A 25,851-nucleotide genomic window follows, 5' to 3' on the forward strand; every position below is an offset into this window, starting at 1 on the left:
ACATAGCATTAAAAATTAAAAAGCTAATTTAGAGTTACAAATATGCATAATGCTGTGTTACCAAAAATATTGACTTGTTTGTTTAAATACTATTTAATTGGTCACATTTAAAAATAAAATTAGAGATTCTATTTGGTGCTATCAGATAAAATTTGTGAAGTTTAGGTAAACTTAATTTCCAAAAGAAACTAAGTATTTTCAGTTACAAGCATATACTTTCTAATAGTGTACAAAAATAATTTTACCTGAAATTCACATTTAACCAGCCATCTTAAATAACATATAATGTAATAATAGCTAAAACTGGCAATTCTGCTTTCATTAATTAAAAGTCATGTGAAAAAATACTGATGAAAAAACCATCTTAAAACATTAATTATGCTGGGCAAGATGGCTCATGCTCAGGAGGCTGAAATCTGAGGATCAAGATTCAAAGCCAGCTCGGGCCCAAAAGGACCTGAGATTTCTTTTTGCATATATTTTTATTGTAATAAATAGAGGGGTTACAGTTATATTCACCACATAGAAGGTGTATTATTTCATAAACATTGATACCCCTTCTCATGTTTTTGTCCTCATTTCCCTTCCCCCACACCCACCCCTCTTCTTGGTTTCCCCCCCTTCCCTTTCCTATTTCAAATAAACAAGTAAATGTATATACAATATACCAGATAATGAGGTAAGATACTATAACAATAACCAAGGGACAACAAAAGAGGTGAGAAACAAAATAGAACATTAAGAACAATCACACATTATATGGTTCTTCATTTCCATATCCTGGAGATCCTTTCATTAGACCTGAGATTCTTATCTCCAATTATCCTCTAGAAAACAGGAATCAGGGCTTGGCTTTAGGGTAGGGCTGTAGCCTTGAGCTGAAGAGCTCGGGAACCCAGGCAGAGTTCAAGCCCCATGATCCCCCAAATAAATAAATAAATAAATAAATAAATAAATAAATAAATAAATAAATAAAAAATAGCCTACTCCCAATAATTCATTTTCCAATAATTAAAAGAATAATCTTTTTTGAGAAATATGTCAAATGTATAAAGTATGTTGTTCATTTACTTCATCTGGTCAATGCTGTCATGGTGATTATAACAGTATTGAAGACTGAGGTGTTAAGCAGCATTCTATATGTGCCCTCACCACATTCTGGAGAGATCATTAAAAGCACAACATCAATTAAATATAATAAATATAAAGATGATACCAAATCTTGTCATTTCTGTTTTCTTTTTTTTAATATTCATTTTTATTGTAATTAATGGAAGGGTTACATTATATTCACCAGATACAAGGTGCACTACTTCATAAACATTGATAACCGTTCTTATGTTTGTGTTGAACAAATAAACATATATACAATATACCAGGTAACAAGGAAGCTACTGTAACAATATGAGAATAACCAAGGGATAACAAAAGAGATGAGAAATAACATGGTACATTAAGAACAACAATCACACATTATATGGCTCTAGGTTCCATATCCTGGAAGTCCTTTCAATTCAGCCTCATCCTATATGGTCTTATCTATCTAGGTTTTGCCCTAACATTTCAGTGTTTCTTAATCATTTTTCCGTCCAACTATTTTAAGACCTTATCTAATTACTAGTTTTGCCACAGAGCTTATTATCTTTGACCCTGTCAATTTTCTCTGGACCCATGGATTACATTTGAGTAAGTATGTGTCAAGGGTTATATCCTAGCAGCCTGTCTCTTTTCCTTTATTCCTTTGGCACTTTCCTGGATCTTTATTTTTCTTTTTTTTGTTGATCATTTTTAAAATAGGAAGTGTGTACTGTTCTAGAAATTGATTAAGAATAGTTTCAAAGGAGCGTGAAAGTGTGATCTGTGTTGCCAAGTGACGTGGCTGGTATGAGTGGTAAAGGGATAAAGCAATGATCATTTGATTTGGAAACATGACAACAGCACAGCAATTTGCTAGATAGTTCATGATTTCCCTTACAAAATGGCAGGAAAATAAACAAAGATCCTATCTGCTCCTCATGTGCGCCTCATGGAGAGAGAAAGGATAAAATAGCCGTATATGTCCCTTAATATATATACTTACTCAAATGTAATCCATGGAATCTAGTGCAACTGGACATTATATCCCAAGTGAAAATGTTGGACTACTGACTTTGGGAATCATATATTGCGTTAAGGAAGCACATCTGATGTGAATGAGCAGGATAGGGCGGGGCGCATTTGGGATAAATTTTGGTCAAATGTTGGCTGTAGTCCAGTTTTGCTAATTCATCATTAATTGTTGGGAGTATCACAACACTTTCCATGAAAAGATCAATGGGCTACAGTTCAGGCCTTGAGCTTGTAGCTGTGTAATGCAGCAAAGTTGGCAGCAAGAGTCCTAGCATGCATAAAGACATATGGTTAGAAGAGATGTTCCTCTGGGGTAATCAGTTTGTTTGAGCATCGTCTTTGAAATGGTCAGGACTGAAATACCTGGGTTTATCCAGTTTCCATGGAGCTTCAAAGAAAATTCCACTCCTTTTCTATGTGGTGACTTTACAGGGGGTTAATTAGCCCAATAGCTATATGCATATGGCCATATAGGATGAGGGTAAGGGAAATGAACTTTAGGACATGGAAACAAGAGTTTTATCTTTGTGTTTGTTGTTCTTGACCTAGTATGTGAAGTTATTTCTTCTTCTTCATCTTCTTTCTCTCTCTGTCTCTCTGTCTGTCTCTCTGTCTCTTTGTCTCTCTCTGTCTCTTTGTCTCTCTCTGTCTCTGTCTCTTTCTCTGTCTCCCTGTCTCTGTTTCTGTCTCTGTCTCTTTCTCTGTCTCTCTGTCTCTGTCTCTCTATCTCTGTCTCTCTCTGTTACTGTCACTGTCTGTCTGCCTGTCTCTGTCTGTCTGTCTGTCTGTCTGTCTGTCTGTCTGTCTCTCTCTCTCTCTCTCTCTCTCTCTCTCTCTCTCTCTCTCTCTCTCTCTCTCTCTCTCTCTCTCTTTTTCTTATGGTGCTGTTACTCTATCAGACTTTGGTACCTTTGCATATATATAATTGCATATATTTGTATTTGTCTATTTGAAATAGGGAAAGGAAGGGGAAAATGAAGATGATTGGGAGGGGATACAGAGAGGGAGTGCAGGAGAAAAACATGGGAAGGTGCAACAATGTTCAAGAAGTAATGTGCTCATTACTTGATGAATGTAACTATAACTCCTTTATACATTGCCCAACAATAAAATACAATTAAAAAAAGAAAGAAGGATGTTAACTCTTCTCTCTAGAAGGAATGATAGCAGATTGAAGTTGAATTAAGAGAAAAAGGTAGAGTATGATTAATATTAAAAAGCAGAGTTTATAAATATGAAAAAATGGAAAATATAAAGTTTGTTGTAAACACCATGGATTTGTACAGTATTCAATGTAATGTAAATCTTAGATCTTTTACAGCTCTGGAACAAAATAATCCTTCTAATTCTCAGTCTCTTGAGATTTTCATTGCCCAAGCTTGCATTCAATTATTGGAATTCATAGCTGGTCCCTATATCAAAAGAAAATTAATATCACCTTTAACAATATCTCTGTGCTCCCAATTTTTCATTTTTCCTCAAAATCCTGATATGTTTTGGATAAATCTATTACTATGTAAATACTAAAAACAGGAAAAAATAGAGTAATTTTATGATATGTCATTCTGTAAGAGAAAAAAACATAACCTGGATATAAGCCTAAGGCAAAAATTGATAAACACAAGGTTACCTTCAAGAATAGAAAATATGTTTGTTTAAATACTTCTCACTGTAAAGTTATAAGCATTTTTGAAAAGACAAGTTATTGAACAATATAATTTGCAGATCTGTCTATAAAACATGGATTCTAGATTACTATTTGAACTCTATTAAAATACAATAAAGCAAGAGGATAAATTTAGAATGAAATTAGTCAGGTATCAACCCTACTATGTGCCCAGCATTATTAGATTAAGTCAACAAGTTAATTTGTATTGGGCACATGAATCATTACATTGACCCAGGTCTGTTTTATACAACTGGTGCTGTGATACTGAAAAGAAACAAGAACTCTTTCTAATTACTAATGTAAAGCTCCTGAGTGTTTTCACCTATTCAGTTTTTATTGCTCCTTAGGGTATTTATTTATTTATTTATTTATTTTCGTTTCCTTCCCATTCAATGACTCTCAGCCTCTTAAAATCATTTCAAGGGATTATAGTGAATCATTTATTAAAATGTGTTTTTGAACTTTCAAAATATGCTCATTAGAGCTAAATTTGTTTTACTTGGCAAAAGCCCATTGGCAGTAATATTAAAATAAAATAAACATTGAGTGAGTGCTATGGCAATTTGGAAATTCATAATACTGCTATTTCCTTTCCTTTTGTTACTTGGAGGCTGGATATTAAATTCTTAAAGCAGATTGCTAAGAGCATTCATAAAACTGGGGTTAGGGGCTGAAAATGTCATAAAAACTCTACTCTTTCGTAATGTAACAGTTTGCCTTGAAAAACAGAGAATTGTGTGGCAATGATATTAACCCAATCTCACTTGGTCCTGCTAATAAACTGATAGAAAAAAATACATTTCTCCAAGTTCCCTCATTGTTGGCTATAAATCAGCACATGGAGAATATAATCTGGAATACAAGAATGAAGCATCAGATGTTGACAGGGAAGATACACTTCCAAACATGAAGGCATTGTGCTTACAATCTACCTAAAGTCCATCTTACCCTGAGTTGTTTAATTATTGGTACACTTCTTGTGAAAATGAAAACTATTGTATTTTCAGAATGATAGTCCTTAACTATATTCTTTTCTATAAACCTGTTCCTTCTATAAACCTTTTACAAAAGCATCAACTGTTAAGCCTAATAAATATGATTTATTCATTAATTTTGGAGAAAGTATGATATAATTTGATGGACTTTTAAAATAAGTGAAAAAATACATATCTTAGCTGAGTGCTAATGTCTCACACTTAGAATTGTAAAAACTTAGGACACTGAGAACTGAGAATCTGGGATTGAATCAAATTAAAGCAGAAAAACTATGAGATATTTTTTTTCTTTTCCTACCAATTAATTAGCAAAACAACAGAAGACGAATATGACTAATAAAATAGAGTATCAAAAGTAAAAGAAAAACTGAGTTTGAACTTCTGAGTTCAAGCTCTAGTAGAAATAATATCATATCTTATTTAGAAAATGCATGTTTTCAAAACATTAGGGGATAGAAACTAACAATAGTAAATTTGGTTTTCTTCCTCCTAATTGAGGCTATGGAGCTTAAACAAACATATGTATCTGTGCTAAAGTGACAAACACAGAACTATGATCATTTCTAGAAGGGCACAAAAACAATTTCTGGCCATTTCTAAATTTTAATTTTCATTTTATGTTATCTTAAATCACCTTCATTCATTTTACCCAGGATAGGAAAAGGAATGGAAGAAAATAATTATTTAGTAAAAATATATGGAAGGGGCAAGTGATGCTGTGGCTTAAGTGGTAGAGGTCTAGCCTTGAGCCCAAAATTACTCAAGGACCTTACCTAGAGCCTGATTTGAAGCGTCAGGCCTGGCAAACAATAAACAAAACACATGAAAGACATTGTGATATCCAAACTGTGTTAAATGAAATGTTAAATAAAAGAATTAGAGCTCATTTTTAAATTTTGTTATTATAATTCTGAAGTACTGATAATGAATGTTTTCATTACAAATTAAAAACAGTATGAGTGCAAAAATTTATAGCTATAGATTTTAAATAAATATTTAAAAGATTAAATGAAATGCACACATATTTGCATGCATCACTTTTACTCAATGTAGACAGAATGAATTACTTATCAGATGTAGTTTCTACTGACAATTCATTTCCCAACATAGCTGTTTGATGTCATCACAGTAGATAAATAAGATTACCCTGTTTAGTCTTTAAAATATTTTATTCCTATGTGCAAATTTATACAACAAGTAAAGATCAAATAGCCAGACAATTCAAATTAGGTTTTCTGTGCATTTAAATTTTCTTCTTAAATGTAATCTATGCAAGGACATAGCTACATGATGTATTTCATTTATATTTAACATAACACACCTATGTCTAGCAAAATGGTAATTACGTTTTTATATAGCATACATTTAAAATATGTTTGTGCATTATTAATCTGTTAGAATTATTAATCAGTATAAACAGAATTTTAAGGATGGTGCCATCCTATAGGGAATATACTTAAAAATTGCTCAACAGAAAGAAAGAAAAGAGTGTAAGGCACACAATACCAAATTCAGGAATATAGGCTGTTACTTATGCTTTCTCCAATCACAAGAGTTGAAGTCCTCTTGTTCTTTTTTGTGATACTTCACGTGAATGCTTTCTTTACTTTGATATGAATAAAGGTCTGATAAATATCGGTAATGTCTTCCACCAAATTAATTCTGTTTCAGGTGAGAAAGCCAGTCTCTTCTCAGAGATCTCAGCACTGTGAACTAAGTCAGTGACTATTGTTCACCATGCATATACATTTGTTAAATAATGTTCTTATTTTCCCCCTTTGTGGATTTCTCATTGAGTGTGTGCTCTAGAAATTAAAATTTAACAAAAAGTTTATGGGTTTCTGATTGCTTTTTGTTGTTATTGTTGTTTGTTTTGTGTTTTCAGTGACTGGAAAAGCTATGCTTCTTATTTGTTTATTTAGATTATGGCCAAATTAAACCCCTTATATAGACAAAATAGACACAGCATTATAAACACTGCTTTCCTAGAATCATGTCGAACTAAAGATCAGATTTTGACAGTTTGTGATACTCTGACAATGGTACATTACAAACCATTTTTCGTCATAATTTAAGATCTTGAACTTCCCCTCTAGGGCTGGACCTCTTCCTCCTATGCTAGCTTCTGTTCCTCTTCCTCCTCCACTTCTGCTTTTTCTTCCGTTCTCCTTAATCCCAATAAGAACAGTGTTTGCCTGATTTGTGATATTCATTCCTTCAATGGAAGCATCATAAATTTTGCACAAACAGTTCTATAACATCTGCCTTATGGAAGCTTACACCAATTGTTGGTTATGTGGAACTGGATGTACAATATTACTTACTGGGTAGAGCTAGAAGAAACAATTGATAATGTCACCAAAAAAGGACCCCATTTAATAGAATTTCAAACATTTGGAGCAAATACTTATTTCTCCAAGTCTTTTTCAAGGTAGAAACTTAAAATTAAATATTGGACAGATGTTAAAACAGTTGTAAATATTACATAGCCAATAATTGACAAGTATAAAGCAAGGGGGAAATAAGACTGTAAAGAAAGTGAGATACTATACTAATAGTATCTCACTTTGTTATCTGATATATTGAATTTATTTGTATTTGGATATTTGAAATTTGATAGGGAAGGGGGGAAAACCAAGACGGGTGGGGGGGTGTGGGGGGGGAGGGAAATGGGTACCAAGACATGTGAAAGGGTATCAATGTATGTGAATTAATGCACCTACTATCTGGCAAATATCATGTAACCCTTTTACTAATTACAATAAAAAAGACTGTAAAGAACTGTAATTTTTAAGTTAACAGAACATCATTTTTTATCTTTTCATGCATCTTGTCCCACAAAGAACGTCACACTGAAGATAAAACCCTGAAATGAGGGCCGAGAGTTTGGCCTAGTGGTAGAGAGCTTGCCTAGCATGCACGAAGGTCCAAGTTCCATTCCTCGGTACCATTTATATATAGAAAAAGCCAGAAATGGTGCTGTGGCTCGTGTGGTAAAGTCTACTTTGAAAAAGCCAAGGATAGTTCTCAGGCTCTGAGTTCAAAGCCCAGGACTAGAAAAAAAAAAAAACTCTGAAATGAGACAATAATATTCACGATAACATTTCCAAGTAATTTTTGTCAGTTCTGGGGATTGAACTCAGGGCTTGGGCACTCTCCTTGAGCTTTCTCAAAGCTAGCACTCTACCACTTGAGCCATAGCACCACTTCCGGCTTTCTTTTTCTGTGTATGTGGTCCCAAGAAATTGAATCGAGGGCTTTGTGCTTGTTAGGCAAACAATCTACCATTAGTCAACACTACCAGTCCAATTCTGAGTTGTCTTAAAGGAAAATGGAGTTTACTTTTGTCTAATGAATATCATTGAAGCTTTCTTTATTCTATACACAACACAATGAACATAGAAGCCAACAAAGACAAAATCCTCTAGCATAATGTCATTTAGAGTATATTTATTTGAGAAACAATGTGTACAGGATGTGCATGCTGCATGCATGCCCTCAGTGGCACTCAAGATAATTAAATGAATTTAAATTTTAGGGTTTTTGTTTTGTTTTGTTTTGTTTTGTTTTCCAGTCCTGGGACTTGAACTCAGGGCCTGAGCACTGTCCTTGGACTTTTTTTAAGGCTAGAACTCTATCACTTGAGCCACATCACCACTTCTGGCTTTTTCTATGTATGTAATACCGAGGAATTGAACTTGGTCTTCGTGCATGCTAAGCAAGCAGTCTACTACTAGGTCAAAATCCCCGGCCTGAATTAAATTTTAGTAACTGTAAATAGAGAGATTTATAGTTTATAAGCATTTAAAAAAGAAAAAAAGTCACTTCAATGTATAAATGATTGGAAAGGAAACAAAATAGCACAAGTAGAAAGGGAGCTGGGCTGACTCTAAACCCTAGCATAGGTGTTCCTCAATATTGCTAAATCTAGCTCAAGTTGGGAGTAATCTGAGCCCAATTCTAGGAACACAATTTATCTTATTTGCATATTATTATCTTCAATATAGAGGATGAATAAATTCCCAACAAATACAGGCAATAGCATTTTTGTATATTGACACCTCTAAAAGAATGGCCTGGAATTCGGAGTCCTTCAAAGTGAAATATTATGGCCAAAAGGATTCTCTGAAAAAGAGTAAAATGATATACAACTGAATTTATACAGCAAAATAACTTGAAAAATTTCTAAACAGAAAGAAATTAGATATCTGGATAACAGTCTGCTATACTCTCTCATATTTTGAGTCATTAGCCTAACATCAGCAATCTCATGTTTTCAAAAGTCTCTCCAAGTGTTCAGGATATACATCCCAATTTGAAAATCTCTGAAATATGACTGAAACTTGTTTCCATTCGTAGTCCAAATGTTACATTTTCAAGTGGAAAATGCATCCCAGTACAAAAGCATTCAAATAAAAAAAATTAAGGATATCCTGACACAAATACGTCATATGTTTCTTACAGTAAGTCTATTATTATTTCGATTACTTTCATTATTATCTCTACTTTTATTTTATTCCATGGTAAAATAAAATAAAATAATTTTCTCTCCTAATTTTTTTCTTTTTTTTTCATTTTTAAATGATATTAAGACTATCTCACTGTGCTGTTTACCCAGGAAAATTTTCATTGCCTTTCCGATACTCTAGCAATCCTGTAAATATTTTGTGATCTAGTGAACTGTAGTCCCAGAAGCATTGCTGAGGTGGGACTTGCTTTCATGCTTCATAATCCTCAGCTTTTCTACAGGGAACAGACATGTTACCAATACTATACTAGCTAGCTCCAGCAGTCAATCCAAGAGGCAATCTAAGAATGGGTCAAGTGGTATGAATGAAGGGCTCTTATATTTGGCCTAGGGTCAACAGTATTACTAAAATTAATAGTTATAAAAATAATGTGTATATAAAATGTACACATTATTTTAAGCTTAGATAATGTAGACAAGAGGTTAAAAATCTCTGAGGTTTTACTATAATTGACACTTCTCAGCACTGGCAATTAAAATCAGTCATTACAAAGAAACTACATGGAGCAAAGATGAAGTAAATTTTTAAAAGAAGAGAGAATCTGGTTGTTTGGCTAGTTCTGGTTCTGAAGCAGCTTTCTTTTAGCATGGATTTTTTTTAAGTGCCTCATAGTTGCTGGAAACAAAATTGGTTGGAACTAAGTATCAAAATTTCACCCCAAAACTTTGATTCATTTTTGTTATAAGATAGAATTAACTAATTTGAAAATAAAGAGAAGATATTAAGAGTAAAGAACAAATGGTCATAATTCTGTGCTATTAAAAATATAATGTTAAACTTAATACTAAGTAGCCCATGACATCTAATTAACAAAGCATCTATATTTCAATTTTAATTAGTAAAGCGATTTAGCGTGACTACCTGTGTCCATGAAGGTTTTCTCATCAAAACTTTTCAGTCATTTCTCCTTACTTTTCTGGTCCTTACTCTTTTGTTTATTTTTTTCAGTCCTTAAAGTGTGAGTATTTGTTATTATATGGCTAACTGGAATTGAAACATAAAGGTCCAAAAATGTTAAATATAGAAAGCTTATTGGTAGATCATAAAGTTTACTTATGTTTACTAATAAAGTAGTAGTCATCTTAAATTGGAAACCCTAAGACACTTTGGGAATGTGTGGTTAGTACTTATCAGCCTAGTAAAGAACCAATAAGAACATTATCGGTATTACATAGGGAAATTAAACTGCAAAGCAATTCTGATTTTAATAGTTAAAATTTAAACTTCAAAAAAACAATACACTAGATTGTTCTTTTAAAAGCATTATAATACCTCAGATGAAATCATGTTCCCATGAAATGCAGATTAACAGACCAGCACTTCAGGATGCTAAAAGGCACAAGAACTTTTGAATTCAAAGGATTATATCCTTATGAAATTCTAAATAAACATTTTCAGAGAGAAAAATTAACTAATGGTGATAGATGAATGTCCACATTAGCAGTTTAGCAATTGTAAGTATTAAAAATCAATTATTTTGTCATATGTATTTTTATATTAAAATATCAAGTAATTTAACATAAATTGACTTGAGATTTCATTTAACTTTTGACATTGGGCAGGAAAAGCTATGAGATTCTTATCTCTAATTAATCACTCAAAAAACTGGAAGTGATGCTCTTGCTCAAAGTGGTAGAGTGCTAGCCTTGAGTTGAAGAACTCAGAGACAGCATCCCACCCCATGACTGACAGAAAAAGAAAAGAAAACCGATGTATATCATTGAAAAAGGCATGGTGAAGGAAAAGTTTCACATTGTGGTGTCCAGGAAGCAATTAGAAACAATAGGCAGGGTACCAAGTCTAGCTGCAACCCCCAAAGGCAAGACTTCAATCACAGTCCCTTCCATTAGGCTCTGTCTTCTATGATTCTACCACTTCCCAATACTGCATTCAAATTTGGAATACATTACTAATGAAGCCATTCATTAGGTCAAATTCCTCATAATCTAGTCATGTCAACATGTGAATTTACAGCAACAAGCAAGAAAATGTTCTGCTGATCTCCTGGGCACATGTCAAGCCAAGCAAGTTGAGATTCAAGTTTAGCCATGAGAGAGAGGGCTAGAATGTTTCACTTATTTGATAGAAGGAAGTTCACATACATTTTCTTACTATTATTCATATTTAATGCATGGAGGAGCACACATATTGAATACATGACTCATGCATATTGCATTACTTACTTAACAGTTATCAAACAGTTGTTACTAATTTCTAAGATATTTTGCAAGGAAACTGTAAGATTAAAACATGTCATTTTTAATAGCTCTTAGTATTTTGTAAAGTAATCTACCTACACAAATGTTTTTCTTTCTAAGCATTGTAAAACTAAATATTCTGTTTTGTCCTCCCCATTATGCTTTGGCTTATTTTTCTTAACATGTAATTCATTTGTCATGGAGAGAGAGAGAAAGATATTGAGGGGAAGGAAGGAAGACAGGCAGGAGGGAGGGAGTAAAGGAAGAAAGGAAGGAAAAGGCAGGCACAATTCCTTTCTCTGTGAAATAAGAAGCAGAAATTTGGACTTAAAATAATAAATAAAGCTAAACAAAGCCTCAAGGTAATAAGAGTAAAGCCAAAACTATTTTGCTCTTTTTTTTGCACTGTTTCTTTCTATAAACAAAATAAATCTTGGTGCCTTTGTAATGAACTTCTATTGTATTTAATTCTTTCTGTTTTAACATTCAAATGATTTTTTTTTTTAAATTTGAGTACTGAAGTTCTTCAACCCAGGAGTCAAAGAGTTACTCTTCCAGAAGCAGGAACTATAGAACTGGAAGTAGATTTAATAGGCTTTGCTTTTGTGGTCTTGCTAAGTTACTATTCTTCAAAACACACAAAAGCTGTTTTCACCTTGTTCTCAGTCTCTCCTAATGGCTTTTCCTAGATAAAAAGTATATTCAATATGTAATTATTGAGGTCAGAGCATTGTTTCTTTGTAATTGTTTTTGTTGCCTTTTATGGCTTTTGAAGAAATCACAGAAGAGAGTTACTGTTCACTGGACCCCTTGCTTTTTTTGGTAAATAAATGATTTGAGAGGTAAGTGGTCAGATTGGTAACATGTTTGTGTTTTCCCACAAATGAACTTTATTTATTTAAATTTCACTAGTGTGGATAAAACCTAGTTCTAAAATGTCATCTAAGATTAAAAGATCAGTGATCCTGCCACTGCAAAAAGTGTAAGAATCACATTTTTTTTGTGATTTTACAGTTTGTGTTAAATCAGTTTACCTATTTATTTAATTTTTCTTTCAAAGAAAAGTTACTCAAATACACTGTTCTTCTCAGCACCAACAAACTAGTAATGCTATGATTTATATCACTAAATGTTAGAATGCCCTTTAAACTTTCCCCATATCTTAATGCTTTGTGTCTATTCCAAGGCTTCAGATTAAGTTTAAGCACGGAATATGGCACCAGTATGGCTGATTATACAGCTGACATGTGAATTCTGCATTAAGAGATACTTAAAAATAAAATGAAACCAAACCAAATCAAACCAAACAAAACAAAAATCAGGGAGACAAAGATAATTATTTATGGAAAGTCTTAAGAACATAAGACTTAGGAAAATGGGAGCCTGGTGCTAGTGGCTTAGGCCTGTAATCCTAGCTACTCAGGAAGCTGAGATCTGAGGATCATGGTTCAAAGCCAGCTGGGGGCATTTAAGTCTCTGAGATACTTAGGCACAATTAACCACAAGAAAACTAGAAGTGGCACAGTGGCTCAAATCATACAGTGGTAGCCTTGAGCTGAATAGTTTAGGGATGCTGACCAGACCCAGATTTCAAGCCTCATGACTGAGGACAAAAAAAAGAAGAGAGAGAGAGAGAGAGAGAGAGAGAGAGAGAGAGAGAGAGAGAGAGAGAGAGAGAGAGAGAGAGAGAGAGAGAGAGAAATAAAATTGGGTGGGATGGAGAAAGCTGTGTATAATTCAAGCCTCTCATCCTAGCTTATTTGAATGCAGGAATAAAATGATCTTGGCTAAAGCAGAAAAATGGCTGCAGAGAGTTGGCTCAAATGGCAGATTTCTTCCTTAGTGAGTTCAAACTCTAGTACTGTACAAAGACTAATGATAAAATAAAAATAACAACAAAGGTAATTATAATAGTTACAATGAAATTTGATATGAAGTTTCAATGGAAAAAACTGGGTGTTTTAAATCACTAACCATCAACATATGATAAACCTGCTGTGTTTATTATTATTCAGTTTATTTGCCTGTAGAGGGTCAATAGTCAACTGTGTTAATTCACATCCAATTATAATTATTTGATATATAACTACTCTCCCCATATCACACCAAAACTTCTGGGCCTTCAGATTCATAATTGCCAAACTAACTTAACTTTTTCATAGCTTAATTTTGCAGTCTAACCTGCCTGTGTCTCATCCTCCATAATGGTGTTCTTAAGCAATTAAGCTTCAGAAGTCCTCTGATTCATTCATTATCAGAAATCTAGTATTTTAAGTGTGAAACAATCCAAACTCTTCTATCAGCTGGCCAGGAGTATAAACATCCAGACCCTCCATTATACTACCAAGCATCTTCATCTACAATTTTTTCCCTTCCCTTCTTCCTTCAAACTTTACACCTGCTCTGGACTTTCACTGTGCCTGGATCCTTTTGTCAAGAAGAAAGGTTTTGTCCACATAGAACTGTTGGGTTTCACTTAATGAGAAAGACTTTATAATATCATTATTTCTATTTTGCATGTGTCAGGAAGAGAGGAGAAGGGGTTAAATTCTATGGAAAACTGTTCCCATATATAAATAATGAAAAGATATATCCCCACTAGCTTCTAGATGTCTGAAAGAAGCCTTTTTCCCTAGCCACAACTTCTACTCACCACCACCTATTACAACACAGATTATACATAAACTGTTTTATCTATAAAGAAAAAAAAGTGATCATTTTTTACATAAGTGATGGAACCTGCAATACTCTACTTACTGAAAGTATTAAAGAGAAGCTAAAGACCTGCTGAAATCAATAAACCACAGGACAGCCAGAAACTGTCACAGGAATCAAAAAAATAATAGCATGAAGCGACATCAAGAAGACCAACTTGTGAAGCTTTCTGTAAATGTACAACAAATGATCAAATATTGTAAGATCAAATCTACAGTAAATATTTAGTAAGTCACAGCCAGGTCAAAAGTCAACATCAATATAACCTCATTATGATGACAAGAGGTAGCACTGAAGGGCTTAGCAGAAGCTTCTTGATAAGAAAAGAAAAATTAAACCAGGACTAGCATGGCTTTTTCAATTTTTTCTGTCATTTGGTAATTTTGGGAACCCACTTTAAATTAGCTGTCTTGGATGTAAAATGTTACCCATCCTGCAATATTTAAGGCTGTTTTTATCGATCTGTCAACAAAATCATTAAGGGGTGGGGGGCTTTTAGAGATTGCAGAAAAATTGAACTGAAATGTTACACCAAAATAATTTTGAGATTATTATGTAGATATGAAATGAGACAAAAATATCCCTAGCAACATCATTATTAATAATGTTTGAAATTGATGTGGAATGTGTTCATCTAGCATTCATAACATAATGGGTATATTCCCCTCATAATAGTCAAGATATTTTTTATAACAAATCTGCTGACAATACTCAATGGACTTCCATCAAAATCAGAATAATGTCTAGATTGCCATTGTGCTCAAAATATACAGTTTGAACCTTAACCCCTTCTGACCTCATTTCACTCTTTCCTGTCATTTTGCCTCAGCCTTTTTTGCTCATTTGCTCCTTCACACACGACCTACACACTCCCTTCCCAGAGCTTGTACTTATTCTTCTTTGCCTCCAATCATGTCCACAAGAGCAATAATAGTGGCACAGAGAAAGTTTGCTGCACAAGGCACATCGCATTGCTTATATCTGAAATAAATGCACCATTTCCCTAGGATTCTATCAATGATAGTCTGATCTAAAAGAATCCAATTCACCAATCCAAGAACTAATCTAAAAGAAACCAATTCACTATGCTCAGTCTGCTGCATTCCATTACCTAATATGTTTTTTCTTCCTCTGTTAAATATCCAATAATCTTTTGGGGGGATATTTCTTTCTTTTTTATTCTTATTTTGAATCTTCATGAAAACAAACTATTTTGTTATTATTTTATTACTATTACTGAGACATTGCCACAACTCAAGGAAAGCAGTTCTTTTATAGAATATGTACGTATACATATATATGTATATACATAGGTAGGTAGAGAGACCGACAGATGTGTGTGTGTGTATCTGGAAAACATTTATTCTTGATGAATAATGATTTCCTAATCAGGTTTTGGTTGACAAGTACACAGGTCTCAAGTTCACTGTGAAATTCAGAATATCAGTAGTCTCCAAATGTTACATTATACTCACTTTAAGTAAGAATATGGCTGAGATATCCATTATCTTCACATCAGTTCTTCATGCTGCTGTTTTGTCTAATGAGAAGGGCTCTCTGACCTGTATGGTTAAGTGGCAGGTTAGTTATAGAAATTGAGTTCATTTAATATGTAGTACTTGTTTAGCATTCTTGGCTTACTCTGTTCTTCCTGATGTGGGGAGTAAATTGAAGTGTTTTTCACATTCCTGGAGCTCACAGTTTATCGAGTTAGAGAACAGACAATCAAATAGTTGCTCACCATGAATCACTAAGAGCAATGATAGTGACAAGAAAGTACAAAAGGCTAAAATACCTGACTTAACTTAGGATATAGTAGGAGTTTCAGAGGGAGAAGTATTCTGTGGATATAGTAGGATAAATAGGAGGTAGGCAGAAGAATCCATGCATCCACCTGGCCTAATCCACTATCTAGATGAATAGCTAGAAAACAGACCCTGTAAAACATCATTGGTTTTCAAGCAGTATTCAGTAATTTATTTGTTCTAACACAGTCCATCTGGCTACTTGCTGCCATCGTCACCATTGTCATCGCCTTCCTCCTCCTCCTCCTCCTCCTCATCATCATCCTCATCATCATCATCACATATCCAGTGAAGAGTTCCTTTCAAATGTTTTCCACTTTTTAATCAACTGATTCTTTTAAATAACAATTCTAAGCTGGCACACATATTAGTTTTACTTTCTCCATGAGAAAGCTCACAATATTTTACCCCTGGGTTCATTTTATAGGTAACTACCTTGTGAGTCTGTGCTCTGTTGCTTCCTGTGATGTCTGTGTTAAGTTTGGGTCATTAAGGAGATGACCTCTTAGATTTACAACATTGGTCACATAGTAATTTAAAGAAAGGAATGAGATGCGGGATGTGATCAGTGTCCAGGTCCTCAGGCATGACAGTGACTTAATGAATTGAAGGTCACTTCAGATACAGATAGCAGTCACAATGTAGCCTCAGATAAGATCTAGGGTTGCTATAGTGATATACTCGATGACCTACAAAAATAGAAAAATGCATTCTAACCCAAGTGGCTAAACTAAATATCAAAGCTGCTGATATTTAGTTTTGTCTCTTATAGATATTTTGAGGAAACGGCAAGCTTCTTTAATGTAACCTTATCACAGACCCGTTTGAGCATAGAGAAAATGCCATGCAGCTGTTTTACCAATGCATTTTCTGGTCCTACCCATTCCTTCTACATGTCCCACAGCGTAGGGATTTCTGTGCTCATGGAACCAAAGTTTTGGAGCATCATTCTAGCAGTTATGGCTACCTGGCTCATCTCATTTTCAGGTTTACAGTCCTTCTTCTCTTCAACAGTCACAGTACGTTCCTGGGGCTCTGTCTGCAAGATAGATCCCACCACCGGAATCCTTGACCAAAGCCAGCATCTGCTGGAACTCACATTCAGGTGGCATATGCTGCATTTTCAGCAATGAACGTGTTATATTGTTCTAAAAATATTTTCCTTTTTCTGCCTTTCATTTTGTGATCATTACTGGGCCTTAGCATTTTTCACTCAAGGCTAATATTCTATCATTTGAGCCACATCTCTACTTCTGTCACAGACGTCCAGCAGAGTTAATTTTGAACCATGATCCTCCAATCTCAATCTCCTGAGCTGCTTAGATTACAGATGTGAGCCACCTGTGTCCGGCAAATATAAATATATATATATATATATATATGTATACATATATTCCTTTTTTATCCCCAAATCCTTCCATTTCTATGAGCCCCATATTGTAGGCAACTTGGCATTTTTTAGACCCTTGTTATTCCTATTGAATTGACTGTCTATTCCACTTCTGATAAGAAAGAGGCTTTGGAGAAGTAGAGATAAAGACAATAGTAAATGTTCTTACTAGCTATTCGTACCCCCACATTGAGTTTTTATTCATATTAGATTCTGTATGAATAGCTATCTTGCTGATATAAGTTAAAAACTGGTTGTTATTATTATCTGCCTAACCGAATGCTTTGTTTTCTTGCAAAATTTTCTAAAACTTATCTAATTATAGATTACCATTCAGGTAATCTAAGTTAGCCTGAAAAGATGGGGACATGAGGACCTGTGGCACTTGCAGGAGTTCACCTTTTTTTTTTTTTTTTTTTTTTTGCGGTCCTGGGCTTCTTGAGCTCAGGGTCTGATCACAGTCCTTGGACTTTTCTCAAGGCCAGGGCTCTACCACTTGAGCCTCAGGACCACTTCTGGCTTTTTTCTATGTATGTGGTACCAAGGAATTGAACCCTGTGCATGCTAGGCAAGCACGCTATCACTAGGTCAAACTCCTGGCCGCCAAGCTCTTATTTGATCTCTCGCTTCAGACATGGTTAAAGGTGCTTCTTACACTTCTGCACATGCTACTTCTCATTAAAGATGAAAACTTACTGCTTATGTGACATCTTCAGTTTAGAAAAAAATTGACAAGAAACTTAGAGGCCTGAAAACAAACACTCTGGAGTCAAAATTAATCATGAAGCAACACAAATAAAACAACTGGACAACTATGTTAACTTTCTGGAACAGCCTAATGTTTTCAACTAGTAACTAAGACCTGATAATACTCCAATCATATTCGCCTAGGATATCACAGTCAGCAACGGATTTTGGGTAAATATCATGCTGAATGTGAGTCTACTGTAAAATGGGCATGTATTTTGGTTAACAATGTTTACTAAAAAATAAGACTGGGGATATTTATGGGTATATAAAGTAATAAATATATATAGAAATGTGTGAATAGCTGTATTTATACAACTCCTTTGAATATCAGGAGTTTTGATACTTGGAAATATGAGGAACCAAAATTCCAGATTCACATATCTGTCATCTTCTATTTCCAGTAATCTGATCATGTTCTTCATTTCAATTTCCATGTAAAGGGAGTGTGATCTTCAGCAGAAGTGGTGATTTTTAAGGTAGACCTGAGGGGAAACTGAAGCATCAAGATTCTCAAAGAGATCTGATAAGTTTACTCAAGGAACTGTCTCCAGTATCTGGAGCTGTTTCTATTTCTAGCATTTTTCACTGTTACCTACAACACTCACTGAACTGAATAATTTACCATCTCACCTGACAGTAGCTGTCATTATGAAAATTGCCAAGCCAGTTAAGAGAGTATCTGCAGAGTGGAGCAACTTAAACTTTTAACAACCTTCATGAAAACCTAGACTCATCAACACCGCTTGTCAGGTTGTACCTGAGCTCATCTTTGAATTGTAAAAAGTTGGCAGATTTGAAGATTATATATGACAGATCTGAAATAGCATTGAACAAAACCTTCCCCAGCAATGTCTCTGATAAGAAGCACCATGAAGAAATCATATTTAGGAATGTGGTAACTACCGAGAAAATTGAAAGAGATTGAGTTCATGAATACTAGTTGTGATTTATTTCATTTGTGTACAATGAATTTCTTAGCATCTGTGAATTTTTTTCAAGTATTATGAGGATATTGATGATCAATGCTACAAAATCCTGTTTTTTTGTGGCACATGTTTACTTTTTTAGTCTTATGCTTCATTTAATCCATTTCATTGAGCTAATTGAATGGCACTAAATTTCTATATTTAAAAGTCTTTCTCTACTTTTTTCATAATCTACAGTTTTATTATACAACAATACACATATATATGCACATATGTATATGCATATGTACACATATGTGTGTATCTGTGATCATGATATATCTATAAATCTATGGATATAAATATTTGTATGTGGTAGCATATTGTAGAGCTATGATAATACTGTATAATACAACTCTGCCAATCTCATCTTCTGAAAAGTTTTCTATAACCAATTAATAACGTTTTAAGTGATAAAATCATTTCAAGATCTTTAATTAAATATATGTGGAACTTCTAATGATCACAGATCACCAATCTACTGAATAACAAAGGTTAGCCTGTAACTTTAAACTGAGTATAGGCAGAAGTAAAGGAATGGGTGACAATTGGTTTATGTCAGGATTTTATTAATGTCAGTCATGGGGCAGAACTCAGGGCCTGGGCATTGTCCCTGAGCTCTTCACTTCATGGCTAGTGCTCTACAACTTTGGGCCACAGTACCACTTTCAGATTTCTGGTGGTTAATTGGAGATAAGAGTCTCAGGGACTTTTATGTGACAGATGGTTTTGAACCATGATCCTCAGATCTCAGCCTCATGTTTAGTTAGGATTATAGTCCTGAACCACCAGTTTTCTTATGAAAGATCATACCCAGAATAAGCCTTGAGAACCAAAATATACTTTGTGTACCCCTTTTAATAGTTGTGCAGTAGTCTCTAAGAATCTAGGTTTTAAATCAGGGCAGAAAATCCTCTTTGGTAAGACTATACATTTCTTTCCTTTTTCCTTTTAATTTTTACATTGAATGCTTGCTTTTTTCTTTTTCTCCGTTGTAAGTCATTGCTTCTAAGCCATGGCTACATAAAGAACAATCCTCTACTCATTATCATTTTTGGAAAAAGATAGGTAATGCACATTTCCTCTGTGATATACTTACTTATAATTCCTTGAGACATACAGAAGGAAATTCATTTCATGTTTACTCTGGTGCACAGAAATGACAGTTTGTAACTGGTAGAGGGGGGAAGGCAGTTGGGCAAATAGAGTTTAAAATTGCCAAACTCATATTTTCTAAGCAGGAAGTCATAAATAACTTCAAATTCTATCAAGTTATCCTTTTCTGGTTTAATGAGGTACAGAAGAACAGTTATCATATTAAATTATGTCAGTTTTTCTGGGAACAAGTGACAGAACAAATCACTTCAAAGTCCCTCATTCTACATTCTAAGAATCCACAGAGAACTATAACCATTGACCTTTGCAGCACTGATCTGCAGCTGGAGGAAAAAAAAACTAAATGAAAATTCTCTTTGAGTGAAAATTTTATACTAGCCAAAATGTTTCTTATCACCAACCCACAAATACACAATAATGTCAAAACATAAAACTTTCAAAACAGAACCTTACCCATCTAAATGGGGGCTGGGTTTACACTTTTAGAAATACACCACATTGATATTCACATATATAAGCATGTGCATCCCAGTACACATATACTCTTATGTCTATACCTAATATTAGTGAATATCTATTTGTCTATGTTAACCCACATGAAAATAGGTTTTGTTCAAAATTTTCAAGTTTTATCATTTAAAGTGGGAAAATTCTATCATGACATGTTTCTTGCAATGTTCTAAAATATTAACAATAAAATCTTATTTTTCTAGTGCTTTCAACATGAATAGATGTTGTATTTTGTCAAATGCCTTCTCCAGGTCCAGAGAAATTATCATATGATTCTATCCTTACCTCTATTGATGTGATGTATTACATTGATTGATTTGCGAATGTTAAAGCAGCCTTGCATCTGTGGGATGAAGCTTACTTGATTGTAGTGTATAACTTTTTAAATTTATTTCTGGGTTCTGTTGGCTAATATTTTGTTGAGGAGTTTTGCATCTGTGTTCATTAGAGAGATAGGTCTGTAGTTATCTTTTTGGGTTGGATCTTTCCCTGGTTTGGGGATGAGAGTAATATTAGCTTCATAAAATGAGTTTTGTATTGCTCCTCTGTTTCTATTTCTCGGAAGAGTTTCAAGAGTATATGTGTTACTTCATCTGTAAACGTCTTGTAGAATTCCGCAGTGAAACCATCTGAATCTGAGCTCTTTTTGGTTGGTATTTCCCTGATTGCTTCCACAATTTCATTGTAGGAGATTGGTTTGTTTGGGAGTTTGGCCTAGTGGTGGAGTGCTTGCCTAGCATGCATGAACACCCAGGTTCGATTCCTCGGTACCACATACATAGAAAAAAGCCAGAACTGGTGCTGAGACTCAATTGGTAGAGCTCTAGCCTTGAGAAAGAAGTCCAAGGGCAATGCCCAGAACCTGAGTTCAAACCCAGGACGGGCAAAAAGAAAAAAAAAACAAAAGAGATTGGTTTGTTCAATTTGTTTACCTCTTCATTGTTCAGTGTGGGTAGCTCATATTTATTTAAGAAATCATCCATTTCTACTAGATTTTCTTGTTTCTTTGAATATAGGTCCTGGTAGTATTTATTCATTAAGGACTGACTTTCTTCGATATCATTTGTGACTGTTCCTGTGGTGTCTCTAATCTTGTTTATTTGAATCTCCCCTCTCCTTCTTTTGATTAATCTTGCCAGGGGTCTGTCTATTTTGTTGACTCTTTCAAAGAACCAACTTTTTTTTTTTTTTGACCAGTCCTGGGCTTGAGCTCAGGGCATGAGCCCTGTCCCTGGACTTTCTCAAGGCTAGAGCTGTAGCCTAGAAAAACCTAGAATAGCCAAAACAATTCTAGGCAAAAAGAGCAATGCTGGTGGTATTACAATACCAGACTTCAAACTCTACTATAGAGCCATTATAACAAAAACCGCTTGGTTTTGGCGCAAAAACAGACCAGAAGATCAGTGGAAAAGAATAGAAGACCCAGAAATAGATCCACATACCTATAGTCAACTTGTATTTGATAAAAGAGGCAAAGATATACAGTGGAACAAAGACAGTTTGTTCAATTATTGGTGCTGGCAAAACTGGGCAGCCACATGCAGAAAACTAAAAACTGACCCTAGTCTTTTGCCATGCACAAGCATTAACTCAAAATGGATCAAAGACCTCAGTGTCAGACCAGAAACCATGAAACTGCTACATGATAGATAGGAGAGACACAGGCAAAAGATTCCTGAACAGAATCCCAGGGTCACAACAGATTGGAGAGAGACTCGACAATGGGACTACCCAAAAATAAAAAGTTTCTGCACAGATAAAAACATAGCCACAAAAATAGAGAGATAGCCAACCAACTGGGAAAAGATATTTACCAATAATACATCTGACAAGTGCTTAATATCCAGTATCTACAGGGACCTCAAGAAACTAATCCCCCCCAACCCAACAAACCATTCACTAAATGGGCAAGAGAACTAAAGAGAGACTTATCAGAAGAAGAGATTAAAATGGCAGAAAAGCATATGAAAAAAATGCTCATCATCCATGGTCATAAAGGAAATGCTAATAAAAGATACCACCTTACCCCAACAAGAATGGCCAAGATTTTGAACTCAGACAATGACAGCTGCTCATGGGGTTGTGGAGAAAAGGGAACCCTACTACACTGCTGGTGCAATTGTAAACTAATTCAGCCACTCCGGAAAGCAATGTAGAGGTTTCTTAAAGAACTGAAAATTGACCTTCCCTATGATCCTGCCATACCACTTCTGGGCATCTACCCTGAACATCAATCATAACCCAGCTATGTTTATCTCTGCACTATTCACAGTAGCATGGCGATGAAAACAATCCAGATGCTCTACTGAAGAAGAATGGATACAGAAAATGTGATATATATATACATATATATATATATACATACAATGGAATTCTACATAGCCAACAGACAAGATAAAATAATGGCATTTTCAGGGAAGTGGATGAATCTAGAGCAAATCATGTTGAGACAAGTCAAGACCAAAGGAACAGAAGGCACATGGTATCCTTAATATGTGGCTATTAGATCCAAACAGTACAAGAGCGAGGACTCAATATTTGCATATCCAACGCTATGGACATGGTATTGGAAATATAAACACAACTACATAGACATAAAAAGCTATGAGTCTATAGACATAATGTTTTATTTCATAAATTAATATGTATCTATGCTATACAAACCCTTAGCCTAATTTTGATTATGTTCTAAAAACTAAGTGCCAGTGATTGTATATAGAGATTCCCTTTTTGAACACTTGTTTGTTAAACATATCATTTGAAACATAATGTAAAAATCAATGTTAATAAATTCTTTAATTTTAAAAAATCTCATTTTTCTTTGATTGATCATGTGGCTTGATTTCAAGACCTGGACACTGTCCCTGAGTCGTTGCTGTTGTTTTCTCAAGTCTAGCAACAATCACTTTAAGCCATATCTCCTCTTCTGGCTTTTGGAGTATAACTGGAGATAAGAATGTTATGGAGCTGTTTGGGCTGGCTTCAAACCATTATCCTCAGGTCTCAGTCTCCTGAATAGTTGGGATAGCAGGCATGAGCAATCATCACCAGGCTTAAAATCATAATTTTTAAGAAGTTCTTATATGTTGTCTTAGTTTCACATCAGCATTTTGTCCTCACTAAGCATGCTTTAGGGACCATCTACCACATAAGATGCTGCATCAAGGGGACAAGATTCCATGACCAAACTGAATGAGAAAGTCCAAGAGCATTATAAGATTCTGTCACAGAATTCTGGATCTTTGCTTGATCCAGAATTTGTCATATATTTGAAATGTTTAAGTAAGGTTCTATTTCTGGGGTAAAAATCTGACAAAATGCTTGAAATTTTCAGGGATATTTATGATGCATTTATGAATGTTTCAAAGGCTTTGCATTTCTAACCTTTTCTTTATCATAGTATTTTGAGTTCAATGTATGTTTCCTATTAATTCATTGTAATGACTAATCCTTATTAAACACCATCATGCAATCGATGACTGTTATTTCTGTGAGTCTAGGATGCTATGTGGGAAATTTGTGTCACTTCTCTCCAGAAGATTCTTCTTTTACTGTCAGTCATGTGGTTTGAATGCAGGGTCTGAGCATGGACCCTAAGCTCCTCTGCTCAAAGTTAGAACTCTCCACTTTTAACAATAGGGCCACTTCCTGTTTTCAAATGGTTAATTGGAGATAAGAATATTATGGATTTTCCTGCCAAAGCTGGCTCTGAAACCTCTGAACCATGAACCTCAGATCTCAGCATCCTGAGTAGCTAGGATTACAAGCATGAGCCACGGGTAGTCCACTGGAAGACTCGTTCATCCAAATGTTTAAATTTTAAAATCATTTCCCAAGCTTTATGCATGGATCCAGAAATACAACATGAAATCTGAATCTTAGTATGTTTACTTTACTATTGTTTTCTGTTTTTTTAGTAAAAGCAAAATAAAATGAACTAAGTCAAATGACTAATCCAAAAGTAGCTGCCTCAGTGAAAGTAGAACTCACGGATAATGAGACATTATAGACAGGAGTTAGGAACACAGCCTTTGGAGCCAGACAGTCTGGGGTCAAGCCCAGCACATTTTGTTATTAGCCATTTGATCCCATGAAAATTGCTCACTCTTTGCATTTTTAATTTCCTTGTGTGTAAAATGAGCATAATAATTGTACCTGCCTCAAAGAATAGCTATTTTGAGCCAATTCAGTTCAAACACAAAAATTCTATTGCCTGGTATGCAACAAGAGCTGGAGAAGTTTTGCTATGATTATCTAACTTCAGTTTCTAGTTAAAGGTCTTCAGGAGAAAAAGTTGATTTATCATCTCTATAGGAAATAATTCATGGCAGTGAATTAAGTCATAATAAGCAGTATGAGAAGACAAGACAATGTCTCATGGAGGCTCAAGCAGGACAAAATCAACTTATAGTTACCAAGAAAACAGAAACTCAGAAGCTGGAAAATGAATCATTGTGTGTATTTTCCAATGGTACCAAGGTTAGGAAGCCAGCTGACTCCCTTGCAATACTTATTTCAGAGAATGGTTAGAATATGAAAAATAATATTTCTATAAAATGTGATGTGAACTATGAAGATGATCTGATGGTTAAAGACAAATTGTTCTGACTCAGTAGGCAAAGAACAATAGATCATTTGGAAATCTATTCAAAAGAGGGGGAAATAGAATCAGAGTGAAGCTTACTGACCAACTGAGGAAAATGCTAGTGATTAGAAGTAAAAAAAAATAATTGATTTAAGTCTAAGTAGTTTTTTATAATATTATTTCTTCTTTTCTTTATATTTTCTTTATATTTCTGTGCATGAAAAATAAATGCATTACTATTTCAGTCAGATTCTTTCCCCTTTTTTGTTTCCTTTGAATAGTTTTTAGAAAAAGTCTCATATTTTTGCCTATATCAAACTTCTAACCTCCCTCGCAGGTCGGATTTTATTCTTCATTAATTTGTTGGCATGAAGTCTTAATAACAACTTTTTATGCCTAGGCTTGACTTGAACCACAATCCTTTTGGTTTCTGTATCTACTGTGCCTAAGATTATAAGTATAAGTGATGTCACGTGTTTATAAGCCTGATCCAGATATGCCTAATTTTGTTATTA

General features: G+C 34.5%; 1 protein-coding gene across 1 annotated transcript in view; it reads left to right on the forward strand.

Moving 5' to 3' along the window:
• Lrrtm4 (leucine rich repeat transmembrane neuronal 4) overlaps positions 1-25,851 on the forward strand; it is a 713,810-nt gene that overhangs the window by 295,227 nt on the left and 392,732 nt on the right. The gene's annotated exons all lie outside the window — the stretch shown is intronic.

Source organism: Megascapheus bottae, chromosome 7, assembly GCF_031878675.1.
Source record: "Megascapheus bottae isolate mThoBot1 chromosome 7, mThoBot2.hap1, whole genome shotgun sequence".
In the NCBI taxonomy this organism is placed as follows: domain Eukaryota; kingdom Metazoa; phylum Chordata; class Mammalia; order Rodentia; family Geomyidae; genus Megascapheus; species Megascapheus bottae.